Source organism: Myotis brandtii, unplaced genomic scaffold (genome assembly GCF_000412655.1).
Source record: "Myotis brandtii unplaced genomic scaffold, ASM41265v1 scaffold49, whole genome shotgun sequence".
NCBI lineage: Eukaryota > Metazoa > Chordata > Mammalia > Chiroptera > Vespertilionidae > Myotis > Myotis brandtii.
The window spans coordinates 5,696,326-5,704,426 of NW_005368707.1; the positions used below are offsets into that span (position 1 = coordinate 5,696,326).

General features: G+C 47.8%; 1 long non-coding RNA gene across 1 annotated transcript in view; it reads right to left on the bottom strand.

The window, feature by feature from the left end:
- Window positions 1-6,542, bottom strand: part of LOC106727867 — a 15,027-nt gene extending 8,485 nt beyond the window's left edge. Inside the window, exon 1 of the long non-coding RNA XR_001364115.1 lies at window positions 6,029-6,542. This is a non-coding gene — a long non-coding RNA (uncharacterized LOC106727867). The remainder of the gene's footprint in view (window positions 1-6,028) is intronic.
- Window positions 6,543-8,101: the final 1,559 nt, after the last annotated feature.

Consider the following 8,101-nt stretch of genomic DNA (forward strand, 5'->3'; position numbering starts at 1 on the left):
GGCTGCCAGTACAGCGGTGGTGGTGGGAGCCTCTCCTGCCTCCTCAGCAGCGCTAAGGATGTCCGACTGCAGCTTAGGCCTGCTCCCCGCTGGCAAGTGGACATCCCCCAAGGGCTCCCAGGCTGCCAGTGGGATGTCTGACTGCCAACTTAGGCCCAATCCCCCGGGGAGCGGGCCTAAGCCAGCAGGTGGTCATCCCCCGAGAGGTCCCAGACTGCGAAAGGGCACAGGCTGGGCTGAGGGACCCCCCCCCCAAGGGCACAAATTTTTGTGTACTGGGCCTCTAGTCTATATATAATAGCCTATCCTTTCTGTTTCTCTAGGACCTCTAATATCCCAGGTGACAAAGGGTAGCACATCAGAGCTCCACTCTGGCAATGAAACAGTTCTGTATCTTGATTGTAATGGGGTTATTATATGATTCTATACATGGGATCATATTATGTAGAATCACAAACATACTTCTAGCCTGATGCAGGTGAGCAAGTACCACGGACACCTTCAGCTTGTGCTGCCTCTGTTATGTCTCCAGAGCCTCTCAGGAAAAGAGGCAAAGCAAACAAACAAAATTCAAATTAAAGGAAAAGGAAAATCCAGGTCAGGCCCAACAGAAAGAGATCAGTTTACAGTCAGCCCCTTTCTCACCAGTGACCCAGCATTACCTTCACTCCTCAGGCCCAGGCTCAGGCCCCAGCCTGAGGGTACAAAGAGGACAGGTAGGGCCTGAGATCTAAAAGCTTCACATAGTACAGTAGTTCTAAAAAAGAGCACTCCCACCCTCTTCTTGTACCTCCTTTCCCTTTCCCAGAGCAATGTCATCTCAGCTCTCTGGCTAAGACCTTTGCCTGCCCACCTGCAGGCCAGGATGTCTCCAGGAACCAGGTCCATTTCACTGGCAGCTTGTAAAAACATTAGGTATGGAGCCAGGCTATGCAAATTAGCCAAATGGAGGACGCGGGAGCCTCCTGACAGCTCTCCCTTTCAATGAGTGACACCACCTGGGGACTGTCTGTGTACCTTCTCAATATCCCATCCACTCAATTGCTCAGGCCATGAGCCCAACAATCCCTTCATACCACCCCTGCTACATAGACTCCATCATCAAGTCCTCTCAGCTCTACTTGGGAAATGTATCTTGAATCTGTCTCCTTCTCTCCACCATCACACCCATTGTCTCCGGTTGTTCCCTCCTCATAGGTCTCCCCAATCCTACTTTAGCCCCTTCAATCTCGCTCTCCATTCAGCAGCCAGAGTGATCCTTTAAAATCAGATCAAATCAATTGTATCACACCTAGAAGAAAATCCAACTTTGTCATCCTGGCTGACAAAGTCCTCTCTGATACAAGCCCTGCCTCTCAAAGCTCTTCTGATTCTTTCTTCCACCTTTCACTTTTTCCCGCAGTTACTCAAATAAGTCATGCTCTTCCTTTTCTCCCTTATCTTGTCTGGGATGTTTTTCCCCATCTTCAAGACAGTCCAGCCTGTCTTTGCAGGGAGCACTCTTTCTCTACAGGCCCAATCTCAAGAGGACAAGCAGTCACAGCACCTCACCCAACAGAGCACTTGGATTGCAGTCTGGGTCTCAGGAAAGCAGACCCTAAGAGGAGTTGAGAGCACAGGATGTTCATTAGGGAGTTCTTGTGGGATCAACAACTGTGGAAGGGGAGCAAGAAGGGGAGGCAAGAGGGGCAAGTTGGCTGTGATGCATACTCAACAACAGCTCCCATGTGGAGCTCTGCAGTTGGAATGACCCTGGACTTGGATTCAGGATGGCCAGGTCTTTGTACTTCTTTACTGATCAGTCTTTGCATGTGGGCCTCCCTAGGCCATCTCCAGCAACATCTGTAGCTGAGCCCATCCCAGAAGGAACTGACAGCTCAAGGCTGCTTGCCAATAGTGCTCCTAGAACAAGGCCTTCAGAGAAGACGGTCTGGGTGGCACATCACAGTTCCCACCATAGCTTATCTCTACTTGGTATTTTTCTGAATTTTTCATTATGTATGTCTCCTCTCCTAGAGTTTAAGTGCCATAGCAGCAGGATTTTGCTTTGTGTATTGCTGTGACCTCATGAGTGATGAATGAATGCTTCCCATTTAATTTTCACAACCACCTAAAAGATTAATAATTTGATTCTCATGGTACAAAAATGAGTTAAACAAAGCTTACGTTAAGAAATTTACCCAGTAATTGGCAGGACCAAGATGCCAGTCAGCTCTGTCTAGCTCACAGCCAGCACCCCACCACACTGGAATCATGGTATGGGGCAGTGTGGTAGCTGGTCTTGTGTTGATGTGGGAGGGTACACATTCCGTGTGTGGCTTTGAACAAGATTATAAATTACTAAAGGATTTGGGTCATTCCCTACAATTCCTCCTAGTCTCAATGCTTAATCAATGGCCCCTCTGCACACAGAAGTCCTAGTAAATGTGGGCTCACTGATTTGAAAGCCAATCCCCTCAGGCCCTTGTGCTAAACACACAAGCAAGGGGTCAAGCTGATTAAATTGAAAAACAATTCTGCTTTCTCACGTCAAAACTGCTTCCTGGTTGGCTCCTTTCACTTCCTGTTCTTTGCTAATGCCCTCAAGAAGCCCAGCAAAAATCCACCTCAATCTGAAGATGACTTTGGAGCATTTTCCTGGCCCACTCTGTCTGCTGATAGACAAGTCACCAGCCTATGTGGTTCTGAGGATCCCCATCTCTTCCAAAGGCCATTCTGGAATTTTGTCCATCTGACCCCCACCCATGATATATCTTAGAAAAACCCTCAGGGTGGTTTGACCCAATAGCTCACTCTTATTGGAGACACTGGACTCAGAAACTGCCAAAATACTTTTGGAGTCATATGAACTAGGACTGCCATGTATTCATCTTTAATATTCAAATCAAGCACCAACCCCTGTTATTGAGGAAGAAATATATAGGAAAAAATTCATGAGAAAATAAAAGGTTTATGCTTGAATCTAAGTGGCCAGTGATTTCTGGGGAATAGAGACGTTATTTCTCTACTAAAGGCCTTCGTGCACTGGGGCAGGTGGAAGGAGAGGGGGGTCTCTCAGCTTGGCCTGACCCCTCTCACAGTCCAGGAGCCCTCAGGGGAGGTCCTACTGATGGCTTAGGCCCACTCCCCATGGGAAGTGGGCCTAAGCCTCAGTCTGGCATCCTGGTGCAGGAGGCAACCAGCCAATCAGGGGAAGGCACTGCCCCCATCACCCCGCCACTGCTGCTGCCTCTGGCTTCCCTCTGCAGGAGGCACCCAGCCAAGCAGGGGAAGGCGCTGCCCCATCACCCCACTGCTGCTGCCACTGCCGGCCGCCAGCCCTCCTCAGCCCTCGCAGCCGCTTCGGCTTTGTCCAGAAGGACGTCCGGTCTATCCAGTCTAATTAGCACATTATCCTTTTATTAGTATAGATTTGGCAAGGACACAGGACTTGGTCCAGGTCAGAGTGGCCTGAAAGGTGGCATTCCTGCTGCTTGCTGTTTAGGCACATTTTTCTGTGGGCAATCAAGTATAGTTTACTGGAAATTATTATTGAACTTCATATTTACTCTTTGCACACCTGAAGGGTTTATGAATTCTTCCAGGGCAAAGTTGGCTTGGTCAGCTTTGTATCCAACAGTGTGTCTGGTACATAGAAGCTGTGGTAGTAATACTACCAATACTATCAGTTCACCTTTATTGAGCACTCACTATACAACAGCCAGTGTATTAGGGCTCTCATGTCCACCATCCCACTGATTCCTCACCCAACTCTAATAACTTACCCTCATTTTACAGAAGAGAAAACTGAGGCCTAGAGGTTAATAACTACCCAAGGTCATACAGGCAGGAAATATTGCAGCTGATGCTCAATAGACATCTAATGAGTGAGTGAAGGACCATAGTCAGTCTGGTGCCTTCACTGCCCCTCAGAACCTAGTAGGTATCTCTTGCCTCTGGGCCTCTACTGAAAAAAATGTACCAGACCTGAGTGCTCCCCAATGGCAAGTGTATACAGGTGCATAGAGCTCTTGGGGAAATACATGAAGCTCACCTGTTCACCTCTTCGATTGCAAAGCAAACAGTTCATGAAACTAGAATGACATTCTCTACCCATCAACCCAGATGAGAAATTTCCTGCCAGCACTGACCCCGAAGTTGCCTTGCTATCATCCAGAGTCAGTGAGAACCGGGAAATGGCAGACTAGTGGGACCTGTTTTCACTTTCCAAATTCCTGAACTCAATTGATCAAGCCAGGCGAGGCAAGTAATAGCAAAGGTCAGGCAGAATTTGGATCAAGGGCAGAAGTCCTGTTCTGAATGTGGCAGGGGCAGGTGGTTCAAAACATGGCCACACGCACTTCCTGGGGGTTGAGCAGATACTTCAGAATTCCCATAGTCTGGAGGGAAGCATTTGCTGAGCACTTCACAGGAATCCTCCATTCCTAGACCCCAAATAAGAGTCTCTGCTTGTCTCTTCTGCAAAACAGCAGCAGAGCAACCACACTTCTTTAAACCTCATCTACTCCCTCCCTGGGGTGGGCAGGCAGGCAGAGAGGCATTTTAATAAAGTTTAAGAAAAGCACCTAAATCAAATGGTGGGTAGTGAGGACATAGCAAGGTTTCCTAGAGGAGGCAAAGTCTGTACTGAATTTTGAGAGGCAAGTAGCATAAGCCAAGTAATGCAGAACAGGATACTCCCAGCAGAGGAAACAGCAGATGCAAATGTGTAATAATAACAGTAGCTATCATCAAACAAATCCTTCCTATGTGCCACTCCTTGCAGTAAGCACTTTGCAGGTATCATCACTAGTTTAACTGAGTTTTTCATGTCTCGTCTGTTTCCCCCATTAGAATGTCAGTTCCATGAGGACAGGGATTTTTTCCCCACCAGTGTATATCCCCAGTGCTTAGATCAGTCTCTGATACAGAATGTACCAATAAGTATTTGTCAACAAATCTTTCCCTTCCAATTGATTGCCAAGTATTTATATAAATATTTTGGTCTTATTTTATTCTTAATTAAACTTATTGGAGGTAATGTTGGTTAAGATTATATAGGTTTCATGTGTACATTCCTATGATACATGATCTATACATATTACACTGTGTGCCCATGCATCCCAAATAAAACTGACTATACAGTATCATGTAGGAAGCCAAAGAAAGGGTAAAACCATGAGTCCTTATACACATACATGCACACACTCAACAGAATTTGAAATGCTTTTCCAGTAACTATAACGTAGAACCACTTCCAAGGAAACAAACAATTGAAAAATAATCGGATTTTCAGTTACTCCTCCAGAAAGAAGCATAGAGATAACAGAAGATGGTCAAGTTTCCTTTGGACTTCCAAAGTAAAACACACACACACACACACACACACACACACACGCACACGCACACGCACACGCACACACACACACACACACGCGCACACACACACGAACACACACACATGAACACACACACACACACTTAAATAAGAATGCCAAAAAATATGATTTTACTTGTAACATGCTAAGGATTTCTAAATTTACCTTAAATCGACTCCACCTCCATTTTGTTTTAATGTCTAGGGAAGAACACCAGATTGAAAGCTGGGACAACTACACCCAGGGGCCAGTCATAGAATAAAAGGGATGTTTTAATGAGAGCTTGTATTGATAAAAAAAATTCAGAATTCTTTAAAAACCAAGCTTTAGAAATACACGTACAGCTATGTCGAAAATCCACATTTAAAACCTGAGAGAGCCCCAATTTTGCATAGTGAGTGTAGGAAGTGGTCCTCCCCAGGTAACTATGAGGATCCTGGAGAGCGGCCATAGCCACCCCCATGACCACAATCACTGGTCCAAGGACAGACACCTATGCCAAGTGGGACCGGCAGTTCTGTGGGTATGCAGATTTTGCTGCAGAGCACCAGTCACTTCTGTACCTGCAAGACATAAAAGTCAGAGACATTTGGCAGCCAAGTTTACAGTTAGTGTTATGAACTGAATTGTGTCTCCTCTCTTCCCCCTTAATTCATAGGTTGAATCTCCACTGTGGCTATATTTGGAGATGGGGCCTTTGAGGAAGTAACCAAGATTAAATGAAGTCATAAGGGTGGGTCCCTGACCCGATGGGACTGGTGTCCTTTGCAGAGAGAAAAGGCCATATGAGGACACAGTTGAGAAAGCAGCCAATCGCAGGCCAAGGCTTCACCAGAAACTGATAATGCTGGCACCTTGATCTCGAGCTTCCTGCTTCCAAATCTGTGAGAAATGCCTGCTGTTTAAGCTGCCCAGTCTGTGGTATTGTTATGGCAGCCAGAACAGACTAAGACAGTGAGGAACAATAAAGCTGAGACAGAAAGCACACATGAGAGTTGACACTGCATTTAATCATTTCTAAAGCCCAACAACATTCTTGTCTTGGTTTCAAACTTTAGGATCCTTACAATAATCTCCCATGAGTTTAAGAGAATTTAAATTGGGCATCTTTCATTTGCAACTAAATAACATACAGACAGTCCTCGGGTTATGTAGGACTCGATGTACGTCGTTTCATGGTTACGTCGCCATCTCCATTTATAAAAAAATAAAACTTTCGTCATTTCGATGTATGTACATATGTGCTCTATGTTTTTTATTATTTATTTACCACAAGTAAAGGTCAGGAATTATCTTTTAAATTTTTTTTACTGTTTCACTTTATTACTGCTGTGTATGTGCTCCATGTGACATAGGTGCTTATGTAGATGGTTTCCTTACGGCAAAAATTGCCTTACGTTACACCGTAGGAACGGATCTCCGACGTAACTCGAGGACCCACTGTACTGGCTTCTGGATAGTTGGAAGTAAAAAACTGAATGTAAAAACTTAAAGCCATTTTGGAATGGAACCAAGGTTATATTTCATCTCTGCCTTTTATTAAAAAAATATTTTAAAAAAAGAAAAAAAAGAAAAGCCCTTGCTTGTTTGGCTCAGTAGATAGAGCATCTGCCTGTGGACTGAAGGGTACTGGGTTTGATTCGGTCAAGGGCACATGCCTAGGTTTTGGGCTTGATCCCTAGTGGGGGGCGTGCAGGAGGCAGCAGATCAATTATTCTCTCTCATCATTGATGTTTCTCTCTCTTTTCCTCTCCTTTCCTCTCTGAAATCAATAAAAACAAACAACCATTACCTCAGGTTTTCCTGTATGAGTATTATAATGGTACTAGTAGCCCATCGCACGATATCACGAGCAGTAGGCCACCCGCTGCTTCCGCGGGAGCCGGCAGGAACCGCCAGGAACCGCAGCACAGCGCACCACCTGGAGCCACGCTGCTTCCACGGGAGCTGTGCGGCTTCTGCAGGGGGTGGAAGCGAGCCCCTGGCGTCCAAGGGAGCCAGGAGGGAGCCGCACTGCTTCCGCGGGAGGCGGGCCCACCGTCTCCTCTCCGGGCCTGTGCTCAGCCACAGAGGCTGCGGCCAGACCCGTCCCTGTGTCCACTCTGGCTCTGGGAAGCCGGCCGGAGCCAGGGCACGGCGGCTAGCCAGCCCCCCCGGCTCTGTTTCCATCTCCTCTCGCTCCGGGCCTCACCTGCACGAGTAACCTCCTCCTGTCCGGTTGTGACTGGTTATGGTGTCCCAGCTTAATTTGCATATTTCCTCTTTTTATATATACTAGAGGCCCGGTGCACAAAAATTTGTGCACTCGGGGGGCGGGGAGAGGGGGGTCCCCCAGCCCGGCCTGTGCCCTCTCGAAGTCTGGGACCCCTCGGGAGATAACGACCTGCTGGCTTAGGCCTGCTCCCGGGTGGCAGAGGGCAGGCCCAATCCCTAAGTGCAGCCCCTGGTCAGGCTCAGAGCAGGGCCGATTGGGGAGTTGGGGCGCCGCCCCGTCATGCACAGAGCAGGGCGGATCGGGAGGTTGCGATGCCACCCTCACTCACGCTCAGGGTAGGGCCGATTGGGGGGTTGGGGCACCGCCCCCTGTCACACTCAAGGCAGGGTCGATGGGGAGGTTGCAGCGCCACCCCCTGTCACGCACAGAGCAGGGCCGATCAGGGGGTTGGGGCGCTGCCCCCTATGACGCACAGAGCAGGGCCTATCAGGGGGGTTGGGGCTCCGTACCCTGTCACACACAGAGCAGG